General features: G+C 40.3%; 1 pseudogene; it reads right to left on the minus strand.

Annotated features, from left to right (window-relative positions):
- Positions 1 to 7,353: 7,353 nt before the first annotated feature.
- LOC138843735 (GTP-binding nuclear protein Ran-like) lies at positions 7,354 to 8,009 on the minus strand (annotated as a pseudogene).
- Positions 8,010 to 21,136: the final 13,127 nt, after the last annotated feature.

Consider the following 21,136-nt stretch of genomic DNA (forward strand, 5'->3'; position numbering starts at 1 on the left):
AGTGGGGCAGCCAGTACACAAACCAGCACCCATATGGGATGCTGACACTGCAGACGGTGGCTATACCCACTACGCCTGGCTCCTTGACTATTTTTTTTGTTTTAATTAAGTTTCATTTCATTTTTAGGCTAAAATTAAGTGATGTCAAATATATCAAAAGTAAAGAAATAAAAAAGTAAAAGGATATACAAGATATGAATCAAACAGCAACTAAGAGAGCACTAATGCCAAAAGAAGTATTCAGAATCAAATGTATTAAAATTAAAAAGTCAAATCATTACACTGTATCAATCATATAAATTTATTCTATAATTAAGCCAACTAGGCAATAAATTCACATGCCATATAATATAATGTCATAGTTAAATATTATATATAACTGTATACACTTATATATTTTAAAATTATAAATCATCATTAAAAATGGAATAATGAACAAAAACTAAAATTATATTGCTACAGTGCTGGCCCCAGTGAACCCTTTTAGTATAGCAATATACATACATCATAGATCCGACAGATTAAAAAACATGCAGAATTGGGGCCAGCACTGTGGCCTAGTAGGTTAATCTCAGCATCCTGTGGCACCAGCATCCCTTATGGGCCCCCATTCCTGTCCCAGCTGCTCCTCTTCTGATCCAGCTCTCTGCTTCTGGTCTGGAAAAGCAGTGGAAAATGGTCCACAAGTGTGAGAGATCTGGAAGAAGCTCCTGGTTCTGCCTTCAGATCAGCTCAGCTCTGGCCTTTGCAGCCATTTGGGGAGTAAAGCAGCAGATGGAAGACCTTTCTCTCTGCCTCTCCCCCCTCTATTAACTTTATCTCTCAAATAAATAAGTAAAATATTTTTAAAAAACAGAAAAAAATTATATAATGTAATTAATAAATTCAAGATAAATCAAGTTTTGCATTCTACAGAAAAATCGTTGACAGAAAATTGATCTAAAACTTGATTAAAGATTTCTATTTCATAATTATAAGGATAGACATTATAGTGGTTAGATATTTGAATATAAAACTAAAATATCAAAAATATATACATATAATATAAAAATGTATATTAAAATTATCCAAATACTTAATAGATTAAAAATACTGTAGTCCGGCACCACAGATCAATAGGCTAATCCTCCGCCTTGCAGCGCCAGCACACCAGGTTCTAGTCCCAGTCAGGGTGCCAGATTCTGTCCCAGTTGCCCCTCTTCCAGGCCAGCTCTCTGCTGTGGCCAGGGAGTGCAGTGGAGGATGGCCCAAGTGCTAGGGCCCTGCACCCCATGGGAGACCAGGATAAGCACCTGGTTCCTGGCTGTGGACCAGCATGATGTGCCGGCCACAGCGCGCTGGCCGCGGCAGCCATTGGAGGGTGTACCAACGGCAAAGGAAGACCTTTCTCTCTGTCTCTCTCTCTCACTGTCCACTCTGCCTATCAAAAATAATAATAATAATACTCTAAAGTAAATTATGAAGAAGCCATCAAAGGAATATTTAAAACATAATAATATATTATATATAATATTTTAAAGATAGAAAGGTATTAATATGTGATTTAATAGTTTAAAATAGTAAAAATATAAATGTATGGATAGAAAATTAAAAATTAATGTAAAAACTATATATAATAAATCTGTGTATGGATAAAAAGAAAATGAGAAATCAGTGCATAAAAAAAACAAAATAAACCTGTCTATTATTTTGTTTATTGACAGATAATAATTGTCCATATTTATGAGATATTGTGTAGGGCTGGCGCCATGGTATAGTAAGCTAATCTACTACCTGTGGTGCCAGCATCCCATATAGGTGCATGTTTGTGTCTCAGCTGCTCCTCTTCTGTTTAGCTTTCTGCCTATGGCCTGAGAAAGCACTGGAAGATGGTCTAAGTGCTTAGGCTCCCGCACTCACATGGAAGAGCAGGAAGAAGCTCCTGGGTCCTGACTTCAGATCGGCCACACTCCGGCTGTAACACCCATTTGAGGAGAGAACCAGTGGATGGAAGACGTTTGTCTCGGTCTCTTCCTCTCTCTGTCTGTAACTCTGCCTCTCAAGTAAATAAATAAAATCATAAAAAAGATACAGTACAATATTTCAATACATGTATATAATAAGAAATTAATACACCAAGCTAACTGGCATATCCATCACCATAATTGATCATTTTTTATGATGGGAAATCACTTATATTAGCAATTATGAAATAATCACAGGTTACTGTACTCTTGAACACTGTAATATGCTCCTCCTGTCCAGCCGGATGCACTCACGCACTCATGAACCATCCGCACCCCATACCCCCAAATACACAACCTTCCCAGTTTTGATGACTACTACTCTACCTTCTATTTCTGTTAGACCCACATTTTCGCTTCTGCATATAAGTGAAACACACACAAAAAATCACTACCATTCCTATAAACCAATAACAAACGAGCTGAAAAGGAAATCATGAAAACAATTCCATCTAGAAGAGCTGCAGAATAAAAATATGGTAAAACACCGAGGAGCAAATTTAACTAAGAAGGTGAAAGAATTCTACAATAGAAACTATAAAGCACTGATGAAAGAAATTGAGGAGGACACGAAAAAAATGAAAAAATATTCCATGTTCATGGATGGGTAGAATTAACCTGGCCAAAATGTACATACTACTAAAAATGATCTACAGATTCAATGCAATCTATATCAAAATACCAGCAACATTTTTCACAGAAACAAATACTCCTGTAATTGATATGAAAACACAAAGTGTTCCAAATAAAATTAAGATATATTTATATAGTAGTTGCTTCTTAGGGAATAAGTTAAATAAAAGAAATGCCAAATCAATAAAATGTTATAAATATAAACATTTTATGTAATTTCATGTTAAGAAACTGGCATATTTCAAAGAAATAAGGGTTTTAAGGCAGTAGAAAACCTTAATGTGTCTAAAAAACAAAGAATGCATGAGGGAAATTCTGCTTCCAAGTATGTGTCTGGGCATGCAGGTGAATTATTTCAACCTTTAACATGCTAGATCATTCCAGTCACTTATACATCTTTTCAACACCCAGGATAAGGTCTCTAGAGCAATTTATCTTGTGAGTCTACCATAACCCTAATAAACAAAGTTTGATAATGAACAAAACAGAAACTAAAAGTCAATCTTATGTATTTTTGTACATATTTATACATGCAAAAGTCCTAAATGAAATAGCTGCAAATTTATAATCTACTGAAATCAGACAGACACTAGGTTGCTTTGATAAGCACTTTATACTTATAGGTATCTGTATGTGCAGAAAGGGGCATTGATTCTTTGCAACTCAATATATATCTTGAACATAATTCCAATTAAAATCTTAAGCTTAAAACTTAAAAAAATTTAAGAATACAAAAATTTAAAAGAATATAAATGAGATGACTATTAAAATATTTGATAAAGAACAGTAAAAGAGGCTGTGCTTGTCTAAACAAGATAAGAATCAGAGAATTCAGAGGGCTTCCATAGCCTTGGAAACTCATGACTGGAGCATAGGGAGACTACTGATGCCATAGACAGGAGTGTCAATTGGTAAAGTCAACAACAGGAGTCACTGTGCACTTACTCCTCATGTAGGATCTCTGTCCTTAATGTGCTGTGCATTGAGATTTAATGCTATAACGAGTACTCAAACAATATATTTCACTTTGTGTTTCTATGGGGGTGCAAACTGTTGAAATCTTTACTTAATGTATACTAAACTGATCCTCTGTAAAAAAAAAAAAAAAAATTATCAACTCCCAACTTGACTCTCACTGGGATTAAACATGACAATAGGTCTGATCTGATTTCATCATCATTTAAAAAAATAATCTATTATTTTTCACTTTATGTTTCTGTGTGGGAGCAAACTGTTGAAATCCTTACTTAATGTATACTAAGCTGATCTTCTGTATATTAAGATAATCGAAAATGAATCTTGATGTGAATGGAAGGGGAGAGGGAGTGGGAAAGGGGAGGGTAGTGGGTGGGAGGGACGGTATGTGGGGGAAGCCATTGTAATCCATAAGCTGTACTTTGGAAATTTATATTCATTAAATAAAAGTTAAAAAAAAAAAGAGGCTGTGCTTGCCATGATAATAAAATAAGCTGTCAATGAAAATGTTTTCAGTTATAGAAATATTATATGCATTGCATGACAATTACAAACTGAATTCGAAGAATACTAAGATCCCAGTGGCCAACGGAAAAGCAAATAACTAGAAAATCATGAAAGAGAAAATTCAATGGCTAAATAATAGAGGGAGAGGTTCATGATTAGGAATGAAAGTATGTGTTATGCTATCAAACACTAGGCTTCACATATCACATTTGCAAATATAATACTAGTGATGTTGACAAAGTCGTGATAAGTGAATTCATTGACAGTGGAAGTGAATTTTCTGGAGAATAATTTGGAAAAGTAGAAGTGAATTGGAGTAGAGGGAAAAGAGAATGAGATAAGAAATTTGGCATCATCAGGTGCTGAGATTCTGATAATTTTCTTCTTTATTCTTTTCTCTGTTTCTCAAATTTTGGGTCATAAGCAATTATCAATACAAATGAAGAAACACTAATGTTAACGTTACCTTTTAATTAACTTAAAACTAGAATGAGGGGTTGAACTAGAAGATCTCTATGACTCCAGTTATAAACGACTCCATTGTTTTAATAGTGTTACTACATTGTACATTGAGATTTAATGCTATAACTAGTACTCAAACAGTATTTTTCACTTTATGTTTCTGTGTGGGAGCAAACTGTTGAAATCTTTACTTAATATATGCTAAACTGATCTTCTGTATATAAAGAGAATCAAAAATGAATCTTGCCATGAATGGAAGGGGAGAGGGAGTGGATAAGGGGAGGGTTGCGGGTGGGAGGGACGTAATGGGGGGGAAGCCATTGTAATCCATATTCTGTACTTTGGAAATTTATATTCATTAAATAAAAGTTAAAAAAAATAGTGTTACTACAATTACTGTCTAAATTTAAGGAAGCCAGTGCATCTGAGCCATTTTTTTATTTTCATTTTTAATAGACAGGAACTCCCTCAAGCTGCCATTATCAACCTCATTGTTCAAATGTGAAGGTCTACATTAAAACATGGTTTAGTTTGCCTTTACAAATTGACACTCCTGTTTATGGCATCAGTAATCTCCCTATGCTCCAGTCATGAGTTTCCAAGGCTATGGAAGCCCCTGGAGATCTCCGACTCTTATCTTGTTTAGACAAGGTCATAGTCAAAGTGGAGGTTCTCTCCTCCCTTCAGAGAAAGGTACCTCCTTCTTTGAAGACCTGTTCTTTCCACTGGGATCTCACTCGCGGAGATCTTTAGGTTTTGTGTGTGTGTTTTTTTGTTTTTTTTTTTTTGCCAGAGTGTCTTGGCTTTCCATGCCTGAAATACTCTCATGGGCTTTTCAGCCAGATCAGAATGTCTCTAGGGCTGATTCTGAGGCCAGAGTGCTGTTTAGGACACTATGTTCTATGAGTCTGCTGAGTATCTCACTTCCCATGTTGGATCACTCTCCCCTTTATTTATTCTATCAGTTAGTATTAGCAGGTACTAGACTTGTTTATGTGCTCCCTTTGACTCTTAGTCCTTTCATTATGATCAATTGTGAACTGAAATTGATCACTTGGACTAGTGAGATGGCATTGGTACATGCCACCTTGATGGGATTAAATTGGAGTCCCCTGGTATGTTTCTGTCGCTCCCCCTCTTCATGGAGGAACGACACTAAACCCTGCCTAGGCTTCATATCCGAGTCACGGCACCATTATGTCGCTCCCCGTCTTCGTGGAGGAACGACACTAAACCCTGCCTAGGCTTCATATCCGAGTCACGGCACCATTATGTCGCTCCCCGTCTTCGTGGAGGAACGACACTAAACCCTGCCTAGGCTTCATATCCGAGTCACGGCACCATTATGTCGCTCCCCCTTTTCGTGGAGGAACGACACTAAACCCTGCCTAGGCTTCATATCCGAGTCACGGCACCATTATGTCGCTCCCCGTCTTCGTGGAGGAACGACACTAAACCCTGCCTAGGCTTCATATCCGAGTCACGGCACCATTATGTCGCTCCCCCTTTTCGTGGAGGAACGACACTAAACCCTGCCTAGGCTTCATATCCGAGTCACGGCACCATTATGTCGCTCCCCGTCTTCGTGGAGGAACGACACTAAACCCTGCCTAGGCTTCATATCCGAGTCACGGCACCATTATGTCGCTCCCCCTTTTCGTGGAGGAACGACACATGACCCTGCGCTGTTCTTTTGTCTGCTCGGCCCTCCCCGGGTTTGCTGCTGGTTCTTCCCGGGTTGGCTACTGTCCCTTCCACCTCCGTGGAAGGGCGGTTCCCCCTGGCCACTTTCCCCACTTCCGCAGGGGAGCAGCACACCGCCGGCCGGCTCTCTCGGGGGCTGCACAGGTGTTCCTTCAGATGTTCCCCTTAGATGTTCCTGGTGCATGCCATCTCTCTCCTTTATAGTACTCCTCCGCCAATCCTAACTCGGCTGCCCACACGCCGAGTACGCTGCTCTCCTCCAATCAGGAGCAGGTCCTGCAGCTTGTCAAGTTGGTGAGAGGCAGCTGGGTAGAAGCTGTTGCCTCCTCTCCCAGCGCCATATTGTGGGAGAGCAGATGCATAGAATAAGTCTTAATTCCAGTAACTCAGTCCAGTCCGGGTTGCTCCCCACAGTTTCTACTACCATTTGGGGCAAGTCAGCTTGAGCATGTCCCAAATTGGACATCTCTTCCCTCTCTTATTCCCACTCTTATGTTTAACAGGGATCACATTTCAGTTAAATTTCAACACTTAAAAAAAAAAGCAACTATACCCTTAAACTAGCTATCTGTATGTGCGAATCATGCATCACTTATTCTGACAGGTCTTCCCCAAGGGACACACCTGGCCAAAATGAACTGTAGTAACACTTCTGCCTCTCAACTCATACCTGTCATATCTAGTTCGTGACATGACTCAAACATACAAAGTAGACATTAGGAGAAATTATAGATTTACAATTAACCAGTAGTAGTAGCAAACCTAATTTAAGCATAACATGGCACCAGCGTTCCAATTCCAGTGATTTTAAAATGCTTATAAACAAGGGATGAGTTTGCTTGCTTAGATATTTGAAATCCAACTTTATTTTGATTCTAAACACAAAGGAATGGGAATGAGAGTAACAAACAAGATTCTACCACTGAATACCGTGATGTGAATGTTGGCAGCCTTGTATTTGAAACTTGAGAGAAAACTGCGATCCAAAACAGCTAAATGTGCAGAGGTCCAAACACATGACTGCCACATTCACTCCTTCAGCACCCCACAGATGAAGCTCATGTCCCGCTTAGCTAGCTAACAACAGTGGCACACAGGCTGCACCGCCGACATCACAGCACAGTGGCCTATGAGCCCCAGCTTCACTCACTCCCAGATCCTCATCCTTATCCAGGAGAGCAGTTGTCTGAGTCACCTCCGACTGCACTGCCCCTGCTGGGTCCATGACCACCTCTGGTGGGGCAAGAGCAGGCATGGCAACAAACCCCAAGCTGGGTCTCCAGTGAGCTTTCTAGCAAGAGTTGTCACTACTTTTGGCAGAAGTATCATAGTACTGAAGATGGACTTTTCCCTAACCTTTCCTGTCCTTAATATCCACTTTGCTGCCACCCGGCACGATGGGGTTGTTACACACACACACACACACACACACACACACACACCAGTTAGCCACGCTCCTGTAGGTAGCTCTGGATGTCACATCAAACAGTGCGATGGCACACTGGGCCTGGATGTAGTAGCCGTCCCGCAGGCCGGGTCCCAGACGTCGACCCTGATGGGGCCCTGGTTGGTGTGGAACACGAGCGGGTGGCGTCGACGCCCAGCGTGGCTACATACTTCTCGCACTCGCCGGTCAGGTGCAGCTTCAAGAATGTAGTTTGCCAGTGCCGGCGTGGCCAACCAGCACCAGATGAACTGCACTGGGTGCTTCCCCTGCACAGCCATCGCGTTTTCTTCCAGAAGCGTCTCCATGAGCCATCTTTAAGATTAGTGACTATCTACTGTAAATTTTTAAACTCTGTTTTCAATCAAGTTTATTTTTCTTTTTTCTGTATAATCAATTACAAGGAATTATATTAAGATAGAAATAACTGGTTGTTTAGAACATTTTTGAATACGTTTACAAATTTGGAAAGCAAATCCTGCAAGTAACATTTGAAATACCTACTAAGAAAAACTTTGGTATATGGTCTCACTGTATAGACAATATATAAAGACAAGTTAATAGACTCACAGGATTTGGGTTTTTTATTTATTTTTTTAAGATTTGAAAAAGGTCCCTGTCATTTGACTTTTAAAGGTATGAGGTGTTGTGATGTTTTCCACTCAATTTTTCACACAGTGCGAATTAACCAATTACTCATCAATTCATGTCTGTTTATTATTGCATAATATGATCTGCTTTTATCTCTTTAGAAAGACAAACCAACTTACTGCCATTGTATGTAATCTTTTATTTCACAGGAAGCTAAAACATAAAAGTAAGCAAAGGATCTGCTACATGGCTGTCACGCTGAATCATGGCCCTCAAGCTTTCAAATGTACATAACAAACTCAATTAGCTTAAGTCTCTTAATAAGACATAGGGAATAAATCATTCTGATCACTTAAATAAAGTCCATGATGCAATTGATGGGCTTGGATTTCAGCTCAAGCATGTTAGTCTCATCTCTTCTTTAGTTGATAGCTTAAACTGAAACTTCTTTATTTTCATGAGTTCACTCTTCTTTAGAAATCTGAAGGGAATAACATCAAAATCTGCTTATCTATTCCCAGTAAAGTAAGATTGCTTTGGGGGAGAATATTTCTTAGAATAGAAACTTCATTATTTCCACCTATTTTCAAGATAATCTTTTACTACAGAGACAAAGTCCCAATCTAATTAATCATTACTCTAATTTTCAGTACCTAAAAATTAGAAGAAATTTGTAGTTTACTATACATTTTCAAGAAATAAGCTAGACACATCTGGTTAGGTCAATAAAATACTTTCTGCTGTCTTCTAACTATTCTCTGTAATAAATTGCATTAGACACTGGTTTGACTCAATGAAAATAATGTGAATTGATCATAGTCAAAGTGATTTGATTAATCACTTGGAATTTTTAATCTCAATTCATAGTAAAATGTTTTTTAAATTTTTTTCTTCCATTATATGCAGTCTCCCAAATCACTTTATTTCATGTAAATTTGGAAGTCTTTGATGAGTCTTAATTTAGACTATTTTATTCAGCTCTCTTTGGGTCATTTTGTCAGCAGATGCTTTGAGACTATCGACTTACATTTCCTTTCTCGAAGATGAGTAACAAATTATTTTATTTCTATTTTTTTTAAACTTTTACTTAATGAATATAAATTTCCAAAGTACAGAATATGGATTACAATGGCTTCCCCCCCATAACGTCTCTCCCACCCGCAACCCTCCCCTTTCCCACTCCCTCTCCCCTTCCATTCACATCAAGATTCATTTTCGTTTCTCTTTGTATACAGAAGATCAGTTTAGTATACATTAAGTAAAGATTTCAACAGTTTGCTCCCACACAGAAACATAAAGTGAAAAATACTGTTTGAGTACTAGTTATAGCTTTAAATCTCAATGTACAGCACACTAAGGACAAAGATCCTACATGAGGAGTAAGTGCACAGTGACTCCTGTTGTTGACTTAACAAATTGACATAAACAAATTGTTTATGGCATCAGGTATCACCCTAGGCTTTTGTCATGAGCTGCCAAGGCTATGGAAGCCCCCTGAGTTCACTGACTCTGATAACTTTTAGACAAGGCCATGGTCAAAGTGGAAGTTCTCTCCTCCCTTCAGAGAAAGAAACCTCCTTCTTTGATGACCCGTTCTTTCCACTGGGATCTCACTCACGAAGATCTTTCATTTAGTTTTTTTCTTTTTTTTCCAGAGTGTCTTGGCTTTCCATGCCTGAAATACTCTCATGGGCTTTTCAGCCAGATCCGCATGCCTTAAGGGCTGATTCTGAGGCCAGAGTGCTGTTTAGGACATCTGCCATTCTATGGGTCTGCTGTGTATCTCACTTCCCATGTTGGATCATTCTCTCCCTTTTTGATTCTATCAGCTAGTATTTGCAGACACTATTCTTGTTTATGTGATCCCTTTGGTTCTTAGTCCTTTTTATTTCTATTTTTCTAAACACATTTCTGATGTTATCGAATACTCTCTACTGGTTCCAGTCCTTTTATAACTTCTGAGATATTTTCTGTATTACGTTAGCCCATCTAGTACTTCTACACAGAGTGTGCACATGACCAAGTTCCCCGGTGCCCAGGAGAAACGACACAGGTGGAGAGAACATGCTGCTGGTAGTACAGACCATGACTGACCTGAGGATGCACGTGAGTGTTTTCCTGTCCTACGCTTTTAGGTCATTTCATTGTCTTTTTTTAGAAAGTTTTACTTATTTATTTATTTTGACAAAAACCATATATGTTTATTGTGTACAACACAGTGTTTTGAATCTTATATACATTTGAGGATGGCTAAAGTGAGCTCATTGACATATGCATTGCTTCACATTGTGTGTGTGTATGCACAGGCACATGCTTGAGATCTATTCTCAAGATAATTTTCAAGAATACGATAACTTGTTAGCTATTTTTAACATGTAATAAATGATTACTTGAAATTTTTCTCTTTATCTTCCTGAAATTTTGTATTCTTTGACCAACATCTTCCCAACCCTTGTCCTTATAACCTCTGGTAGCTACTATTCTCCTCTCTCTGTCTGTGATTCCAACTTTTTTTAGATTCTACACATATTACAGCCTGTGGTATTTGTCTGTCTATGTCTGGCTTATTTCATTAACATCATGTCCTCCAGGTATCTTCTGCATTTGGCTCTGTTCCTGTGTGTGTACTTTGGATTTCAATAGTCATTTTTATAACAGCCACTATGCCATTGCTGTTATCACAGTTCAAAACCCCAATGGCCAACTCAATTTAGCAACTCATATGCTGAATCTAGTTTGAAAGAATACTTTTCATTCATTTTCAGTTCCAATCCATTTGATAATTTTATTCTTTGTACACACTTTGCTGGGATGGGCCTATAGGAGGTGGTGGCTGAGGTACCTAGAAAAGTAATTTTACCTACTTGAAGCAGAACATTTCATCAGTTCTTCTGCCTCTTGATTTTACCAACTTTGATTAAAGCCTGCCTAAATGGGAAGAGTACATAGTAAGAAAACCAGGAAAACCAAACTACATCAAAACAGAATGGAGTATGGATGAAGGATAGGGACTCTGCAAAAGTACCAACCATATATAATTGGCCTTTATAGAACCATGAACTTTTTCCAGGATGCATCTGTGGACTCAGACATTCTTTTCTGGGCATTCCCTCCTAACCAATACTAACACTTTCACTTACACTAAAGAAGGTGAGGAATTCAGTTCAATTTAATGAGACAGAGTGGCTTGAGCAAGAAATAATGTCTCCCTTTCGTACAGCAGACTACTAAGTATGAAGGCGCCACATCATTCGGAAACCAGACATCCCCCCTACTTGGCAATGACCTTACTGATAAAGCTCTAGCCACATGTGTGTCACCAAGGGGCCACGGGGCGAGCAAAGGGCAGAGTATACCCTCCCTCCTTTGAGGAACCTTCCAGGGAGATGCCTATCCCAGTGCCGCTAACAGCACCTTGGCCAGATTAATTGCATGGCCAAACCAGCTGGGAAAGAGCTCAGGGAATTTAGTTCTTATTCCCAGTTTGCATTTAAAGTTCTACGATTAAAGAAGAGATCATGGATGTTGAGAGAAAATGATCATAGACTGCCACAGAACCAATTACTTTTGTTAAGTAATGATTTGGGTCATTTAATGAGATATGGAATCTGACCACCTCCTTTTCCTGTGCTCAGTCAGCTTTCCCTCTGTGGAGTCGATTAGTTTTGTCCTAAAAATAAAACCATGACTTCAGAACAGATATCACCGAATACAAGATCTACATTTATCATGGATATCATAAGAATACATTCATATAAATCACACTAAGTGGCCTATGCTTGGCAATTCACACAAAGGTATATTGTTTACTAAATCTCATAAAAACTGATTACTTAAACTTAATAATGGTTTGATGGACACTTGAAAATGTTCATACCTACCCTGACTTCACTTTGGCATCACTAGTTGTTGCTCTTGTTTCTTCTGTTACCTTTCAAAAATTCCAATATCTGGTACACACCAAGTGTCAAATAAATAAAAACTTGCAGGGCACAGGGCAGGGGAATATCTCTTAAATACATTGTCTATAGCATAGGACCTGTCCAGTAACTCCCAGCAAAGCCTTGGAATCATATCATTAAGTTGTACAATGCTGATGCTTTTATTGCACTCAAGAGTAAAGTACAATTAAGAAAATCTGTGCAGTGATTGATATCTACACACATGGAAGATTTTTGCACTAAATAAAGTCAGTTACCAAGGTGAATTAAATGTATTTCTGAATCCCCTTGGAAATCACTCACCTTTTTTCTCTTCTGGGTTAATTATATAAAGCCATTGCAATGATATGATATGCAACAACAAAATACTTTTCAAGTGCAGATAAAGGGGAGGCTAAAACTCTCAACAGAAAATGCAAAAATATTCAGTTGTGACCCTCCTGTGTCCTCACAAATGCTGTTTCTATTCTATCTGTTGGTGCCCAGTGGCTGGTATCTCAAAGCCACCCTTTGTGCTTTCTGACAGACAGACTTCTTGGTGATTCCAGCCTTGCTAGGTGAAGCAGACACACATAGGATGGTAAAATCTCCCCACTAAAAAGTAATGGAGGGTGAAATCCCTGCGACCAGGCACGCAGACACTTGGCCTCCTGGTCTGGATCTGCTCCTGATGACTTCTAATAACTCAGCCTTGGAAATAAGTCACCCTCATGTGCAAAACAGGCATTTCACCAATGGTAGCTCCAGAATCCTGAGTTCCCACACAACAGCCATTCCGCTCGGGAAGAAAATTACTAATTCAGATTTCCTGTCCACATGATTGCATCAGGCCCCCTCCTGACTACAGGTCATTCCAGAAGAGCAGCAATGACTAGAGGGAAAATCCTCAATTTGAGCCTCTCCCTAGGTCCCCCTGACAATTCAAATACATTAAGTTAAGGGAATGTGGTTAGAGTGCATTCAGGGTTCATGCACTTAATACAGAAAACACCTGGCATGAGGTCTGTCTTTTGGGATCTGCACTGAGGACCAAAGCTTAAAGCTTCTGAGCCTCTCTGAGAGGTATTGGTTATGGGGCAGAGAACTTTCTAATGGCCTAACATGCAAAACGGACTTCAGAACAGGTGGCAGACTAGCTGAGGGTCTGAGGGAGTAAATCTCACAAGAATGCAAATATTGAGGCTCAATAGGAAACACGGGCTGGGAAACTAGGAGACTCATGGGGACAAGGCAGGCAGGAGTGTGTCTCAGGTCTTGGAAGGAAGAACCGTGCATATCATCAAGGCATCTGGCCTTGAAGGTGGAGTCGAGACACCTGAGATTTTTGTCCCTAGGTACCTGCTACTAGTTAATGATTCTGAATGAGAAATGGCATGGGGTTACATAGAGAAACCCTGAGATTCCAAGGAAGCACATACTAAAACTTACAGCACCAACCCAGCTTCAGGCAAGCTAGAGGAAAGAAAGAATGGTGACTGGAGTCAGAAGAGAATTGTGTTAAGCTCAGTGTCTTAAAACACTAACTTAAGGCCAGCGCTGCAGCTCAATAGGCTAATCCTGTGCCTGCGGCGCTGGCACACCGGGTTCTAGTCCCGGTCAGGGCACCGGATTCTGTCCCGGTTGCTCCTCTTCCAGGCCAGCTCTCTGCTGTGGCCTGGGAAGGCAGTGGAGGATGGCCCAAGTGCTTGGGCCCTGCACCCGCATGGGAGACCAAGAGAAGCACCTGGCTCCTGGCTTTGGATAGCGCTGTGCGCCGGCCACGGCGGCCATTGGGGGATGAACCAATCAATGGTAAAGGAAGACCTTTCTCTCTGTCTCTCTCTCTCTCACTGTCCACTCTGCCTGAAAAAAAAAAAAAAAAAAAAAAAAAAAAACACTAACTTAAGATCTGTCATACAGCAAACACTTCCCTTTTGCTTATGGAAGAATCTCAGTTTGGTTCAGGACACCTCCAAGTCCTGCTGCAAATGCTTCTTTTGCTACTCTCATGATAGGGGCAGAAGTGTGAGGATGGTTGGCAGGGCCAGAGGATGGTTCTGGCTCTTGTGAAGTGGACAGAAAACCAGACTCACCCAAATAAGAAAAAAAAAAAAAGCAGACAACCTCTGTAGGGGGCAGACATTGGCCCTTATTCCAACCAGGAGAATGGCTATGAATCTAAAGCTAAGACTTGGAGCTGGTACTGTGGAGTAGTAGGTTAAGATTTCACCTGTGGCACCAGCATCCCATACAGGGACTGGTTCAAGTGTCAGCTGCTCCATTTCCAATCCAGCTCCCTGATGACGGCCTGAGGAAACAGGGGAAGATGGACCAGGTACTTAGGCCCCTGGGCCTCTGCATCCACCTGTGGGGCCCAGGAAGGCTCCTGGCTCCTGGCTTTGGATTGGCCCAGCTCGAGCTGTTGTGACCATCTGGTGAGTGAACCAGCAGATGGAAGACCTCTCTCTCTGTCTTTCGCTCTCTCTCTAACTCTGCCTCTCAAATAAATAAATAAATATATCTTTTAAAAAAAGGCTAAGACTATTATCTTACAACCTTGAGGTGGTCAATAGGAAGACAAAAGCCATAAAGAAAGGTAGAGAGCGCAGAACTTCAGGTGGAGGCTGGGGCACAGGATCATCAGAGAACCATGGGCCCTGCCCACACTTCATGCTTGAAGAGGAAATGAAACACTGTTTGACCAAGGCCCTTGCAAGCAGATCATATCATTGGGTAAGCCTAGTCACTTATTAAATTGTGAGAACATGACTCCACAATGCCAAGAAATGGGGAAGCCTAGCAAGTCCACAGAACATTCCTGCTCACCCTATGCCTGCTCATTGGAGCCAACTGCATGCCTTTGGGTGATAACTTAATCTCCTTGGAGATTAAAGAAAAAAATCAAACATCTTTAAAGGAGCAGACAAACTCAGAACATTAAGATAAATGTGGCAAATGCTTGGCGTATCCTTAGTGAGCAGGGAGGGTTTATGCCATTTTTATAAACAATGGAGGAAAGATAGAAAGGAACTAAAATTAGAATCAAGCCAGAGCCTTGACATTTCAGATGATATTAAAACTACAAACTGGCACTTATAAATGATGAGAGACACACAGGAGACAAACACATCTGCCTCGGGTAGCTGATTAAAGTTTGAAAGGAAACATTAAGACTCAGCAGCTACAGATCATGCCTGAAGAATTTCAGATTAGTTGAGGAGAGACAAATAGACAAATACTGTTTTTCTGGCTCATGAAAAGGCATGGGGACCCAAACACCTGGCTGCTGCAATAAATAAACTCCCTCTGGGCTATATCAGATTTTTGCTTGACGTGGGTAGAATTCAACTTCTGGATAGATTGGCCAGAGCAAATCAGTTTTGTGGCTAGGGCTGGCAGGATCCAAGAGTCCACTGCAAGCATTGTCAGGAGGCTACATGGATGTTGAGTACAAAAAGGAAAAGAGTCTGTTAGACTGAAAACTTTTTTTATTAAGATAATCTAGGTCTTCATAGAAGCTTCAACATAGAGAAGCCTTCGGTCAGGCTTTCAAACTCATGTTCACCCGGGAATAAGCTTAAGTAATCCTTTTTCCACTCCATCAAGCACATGGACTTTCAGTTCTTACAGACTCATGGTATCATGAGCCTCGATCAAGGGCATCACTAAGTCTGAGGCCAGAGCCGACCACTGCCTCCTCCTCACTGACCCAAGACAGACGGGCAGAGCAAATGTGCTGTTTGTGAACCCACACCTGGGCAGCCACAATAGCACCCTCAAGACATCACCAACTTCTGAGACACTAGATTGTGTGTGCATAGATGGTGACACAACTGTTGTGGGGAAACCGTATTTCTCAATCTGCTAAGAATTTGAGCCTCTCTACTCAGAAATGATGTGAGGAAGCCTCAAACAAAAATTAAAAGTGCTCTATGCAAAGAAACTTGTTTCCTTAGTGACTTTACTGAGTTGTTGAAGAAAACACCAACGTCATGCTAATCAGTGGAAAGAAGGGAGCATATTGTAAAAGAAAGACTATGAGTTGAACTCCAGTTTTCCTCAAAACTGGCCATGCTGCCTGAATGCCCTCACCATTGTTGCAGAACCTCAGCTTCCATCTGTTGAACGGGTGTCATGACAGCCGCCTCAAAGAGAATCTGGGAGCTTGAAAGCAGAGGACACCTGCCATGCCCTTGCAGTTTGGTAGGTATGGTGAGCAGTAGGCGCAGTGAACTCACCATTGCCAATCTTTAAAGTGTGACTCAAGATTCAATTGTTACCACCAAAAGTAGAGCAGTTAAAGGAGAAATCTGACCTTTATCTGAGAATTATGAAACACATTGACTTGGGAAGATGTTGGCTTCCTGCTGGTAATGGGCTCTTTACCCAGGAATGTGCTCTGATTCTGGATCCGGGAAGCAGACCCAATCTGTAAGAGAGCCTTGAAGTGTACATTTCTCCCTCCCTAGGGCTGAGGGAATGCAGGGTGAGCCAGGATGGAGCAACTCCAAGAGTGTGAGTCAGACAGGGTTGAAGGTAGAGAATAAACCCCAGCTTCTGGGTTCTAAACAGCACAACTTCTCGCAGCAATATTGAATGTTGGCCAGGCCAAAAGGCAGAGATAAGCTTGTGAAGTTATACTAACAATAGCCTTCTGCAACATACACCCTGCACCAGTCCAATTAGCAGCATTATCTCATCCAACCTTCACCATGCAGTTATAAAGTAGAGCCAATTTCCTATTCACGTGAGTAAGGAGATGTTCAATGATTCCAGTCCCTTAGGCCATGCCAGTGTCCTGTGAGCAATGATGAACATTTCCTGTCATAAATACTTTCTGTTCCTTTCAACTCTGCAAGACACCTGCTGCCTTCAGCCTGGATCTTTATTGTGGAAGAGAGTTTTTGGTATTGTGGTACTCATTTGTTCTCCAAATCTTGCTGATCTCAAATTCCCAAACACAACTTGTCCTGTCTTTTTTCATAAGGATGATACTCTGATGTCTAGATAACCTGATAAACATTTTTACATTAATATAAACAAAGATAACATTCTTAGCTACTTCTGTAGATAAAATTCTGTTAGAGGTTTGCACAAAATGACAACCCAGGAAGTTAACAAGAACTTTCAGTGGTCCATAGGCCAAAACTATTTTCATAATATGAAAAATGCTAAAATATTGTTTGCCTTTTTCATTGTTTGATGTTTACTTTAAAGTGTCCAGCTCATTTCCTTCATTTTCAAGAAAATTTCTGCAAAATACTCAGGTTTGAAAACTGTGGCTTTACTTCCCCCTATTTTTTCAAGTAATAATATTACTCCACAAGTGGTAATTCAGTTCAGAACACAAACATAGCACAGGCCTTCTCTTGCAAATAAACATCATATTTTGCTATGTAACAGAAGTACAATGTGACAGTATTTGAAAAGTTCATGGAAATTTAATTAAAAGACAAGTTCAGAACAATGGTTTACCTAGCATTTAAGATGCCAATTAGAACGCCCACGTTAATTATCAGGTTGCCTGGGTGTTCCTGGCTCTGCTTCGATTCCAACTTCCCACTAACGCCGACCCTGGGAGGCAGCAGGTCATGGCTCAAGTTGTTTGGTCCCTGCCATGCACATGAAAGAAGCGAACCTGAGTTGCTAGCCAGCTTCAGCTGTTGCAGGCATTTGGGAAGCGAACCAGCAGATGGGAGCACTGTCTTTCTTTCTCCAGTGTGGTGAGGGGAATTGGGAGGTGGGGAATGTTAGTTTATTCCAGTGCAAGAAAATGTGGAAATCTAGGCGTACACGTGGTCTTCAAGAAATCCGTGGAAGGGGCCAGTGTTGTGGCACAGCAGGCCGAGCCACAGCCTGAAACAACAGCATCTGAAATGTGTGCCTGTTTGAGTCCTGGCTATTCTACTTCTGATCCAGGTCTCTGCTGGTGTGCCCTGGAAAGCAGCAGAAGATACCCACCAAGTACTTGGGCCCCTGTTACCCATGTAGGAGACCCAGATGGAGTTCCTTGCTCCTAGCTCTGACTTGGCCCAGCCCTGGCAGTTGTGGCCATTTGTAGAATGAACCAGTGAATGGAACATCTCTCTATATATAAAACTCTGTCTTTCAAATAAACAGAATCACCAGAAATCAATAAAAGTATATATAACCAACTTATATTTGACCAAGGAGCTAAAAACAATCCCTGGAGCAAGGACAATCTCTTCAACAAATGGTGCTGGGAAAACTAGATTTCCACATGCAGAAGTATGAAGCAAGATACCTACCTTACACAAAAATCCACTCAAAATTGATTAGAGATTTGAATCTATGATATGATACCATCAAATTATTAGAGAACATTGGGGAAACCCTGCAAGACTTGGCAAAGTGTTCTTGGAAAAGACCCCAGAGACATAGGCAGTCAAAGCCAAAATTCAAAAATGGGATTACATCAAATTGAGAAGTTTCTGTACTGCAAAAGAAACAGGAAAGTGAAGAAACAATGGACAGAATGGGAGAAATTATCTGCAAACTATTTAACTGATAAAAGATTAATAACCAGAATATACAAAGAGATCAAGAAACTCTACAACAACAAAAAAACTCAGTTAAGAGATGGACAGAACTTAAACAGATATTTTTCAAAAGAGGAAATCCAAATGACCAATAGACACATGAAAAAATGTTCAGGATCACGAGCTGTTAGGGAAATGCAAATCAAAACCACCATGAGGTTTCACCTCACCCCAGTTAGAATGGCTTTCATACACAAATAAACAAATAACACTACAGGAGTCACTGTGCACAAACTCCCCATGCAGGACCTCTGTCCTCAATGAGTTGTATTATGAAATTTAAATGTGATACTTGCTCTCAGTTTTGTGTGTGTCTGTGTGTGCAAATTGCTGAAATCTTTACTTGGTATAGAGCTGGCAAGCTTGTGGAAAAAAGGTACCCTAATCCACTCTCACCACTGCTATTCAATATAGTTCTGGAAGTTCTAGCCAGAGCTATTAGGCAAGAAAAAGAAATTAAAGGGATACAAATTGGGAAGGAAGAACTCAAACTATCCCTCTTTGCAGATGATATGATTCTTTATTTAGGGGACCCAAAGAACTCTACTAAGAGACTATTGGAACTCATAGAAGAGTTTGGCAAAGTAGCAGGATATAAAATCAATGCACAAAAATCAACAGCCTTTTTATACACAGGCAATGCCATGGCTGAGGAAGAACTTCTAAGATCAATCCCATTCACAATAGCTACAAAAACAATCAAATACCTTGGAATAAACTTAACCAAGGACGTTAAAGATCTCTACAACGAAAATTACAAAACCTTAAAGAAAGAAATAGAAGAGGACACCAAAAATGGAAAAATCTTCCATGCTCATGGATTGGAAGAATCAATATCATCAAAATGTCCATTCTCCCAAAAGCAATTTACAGATTCAATGCGATACCAATCAAAATACCAAGACATTCTTCTCAGATCTGGAAAAAATGATGCCGAAATTCATATGGAGGCACAAGAGACCTCAAATACTTAAAGCAATTTTGTACAACAAAAACAAAGCCAGAGGCATCACAATACCAGATTTCAGGACATACTACAGGGCAGTTGTTATCAAAACAGCATGGTACTGGTACAGAAACAGATGGATAGACCAATGGAACAGAATTGAAACACCAGAAATCAATCCAAACATCTACAGCCAACTTATATTTGATCAAGGATCTAAAACTAATTCCTGGAGCAAGGACAGTCTATTCAATAAATGGTGCTGGGAAAATTGGATTTCCACGTGCAGAAGCATGAAGCAAGACCCCTACCTTACACCTTACACAAAAATCCACTCAACATGGATTAAAGACCTAAATCTACGACCTGACACCATCAAGTTACTAGAGAACATTGGAGAAACCCTTCAAGATATTGGCACAGGCAAAGAATTTCTGGAAAAGACCCGGGAGGCACAGGCAGTCAAAGCCAAAATCAACTATTGGGATTGCATCAAATTGAGAAGTTTCTGTATTGCAAAAGAAACAGTCAGGAGAGTGAAGAAACAACCGACAGAATGGGAAAAAATATTTGCAAACTATGCTACAGATAAAGGGTTAATAACCAGAATCTACAAAGAGATCAAGAAACTCCACAAAAACAAAACCAACAACCCACTTAAGAGATGGGCCAAGGACCTCAACAGACATTTTTCAAAAGAGGAAATCCAAATGGCCAACAGGCACATGAAAAAATGTTCAAGGTCACTAGCAATCAGGGAAATGCAAATCAAAACCACAATGAGGTTTCACCTCACCCCGGTTAGAATGGCTCACATGCAGAAATCTACCAACAACAGATGCTGGCGAGGATGTGGGGAAAAAGGGACACTAACCCACTGTTGGTGGGAATGCAAACTGGTCAAGCCACTATGGAAGTCAGTCTGGAGATTCCTCAGAAACCTGCAGATAACCCTACTGTTCAACCCAGCCATCCCACTCCTTGGAATTTACCCAAAGGAATTTAAATTGGCAAACAAAAAAGCGGTCTGCAGCCTAATGTTTATTGCAGCTCAATTCACAATAGCTAAGACCTGGAACCAACCTAAATGCCCATCAACGGTAGACTGGATAAAGAAATTATGGGATATGTACTCTTTAGAATACTATACCGCAGTAAGAAACACCGAAATCCAGTCATTTGCAACAAAATGGAGGAATCTGGAACACATCATGCTGAGTGAAATAAGCCAGTCCCAAAGGGACAAATACCATATGTTCTCCCTGATCGGTGACAACTGACTGAACACCAAAAAGGAAACCTCCTGAAGTGAAATGGACACTATGGGAAACGGTGACTTGATCAGCATAGCCCTGACTGTTAATGAACAACTTAATACATTATCCCTCTTA

The sequence above is a fragment of the Oryctolagus cuniculus genome, chromosome 9, assembly GCF_964237555.1.
Source record: "Oryctolagus cuniculus chromosome 9, mOryCun1.1, whole genome shotgun sequence".
In the NCBI taxonomy this organism is placed as follows: domain Eukaryota; kingdom Metazoa; phylum Chordata; class Mammalia; order Lagomorpha; family Leporidae; genus Oryctolagus; species Oryctolagus cuniculus.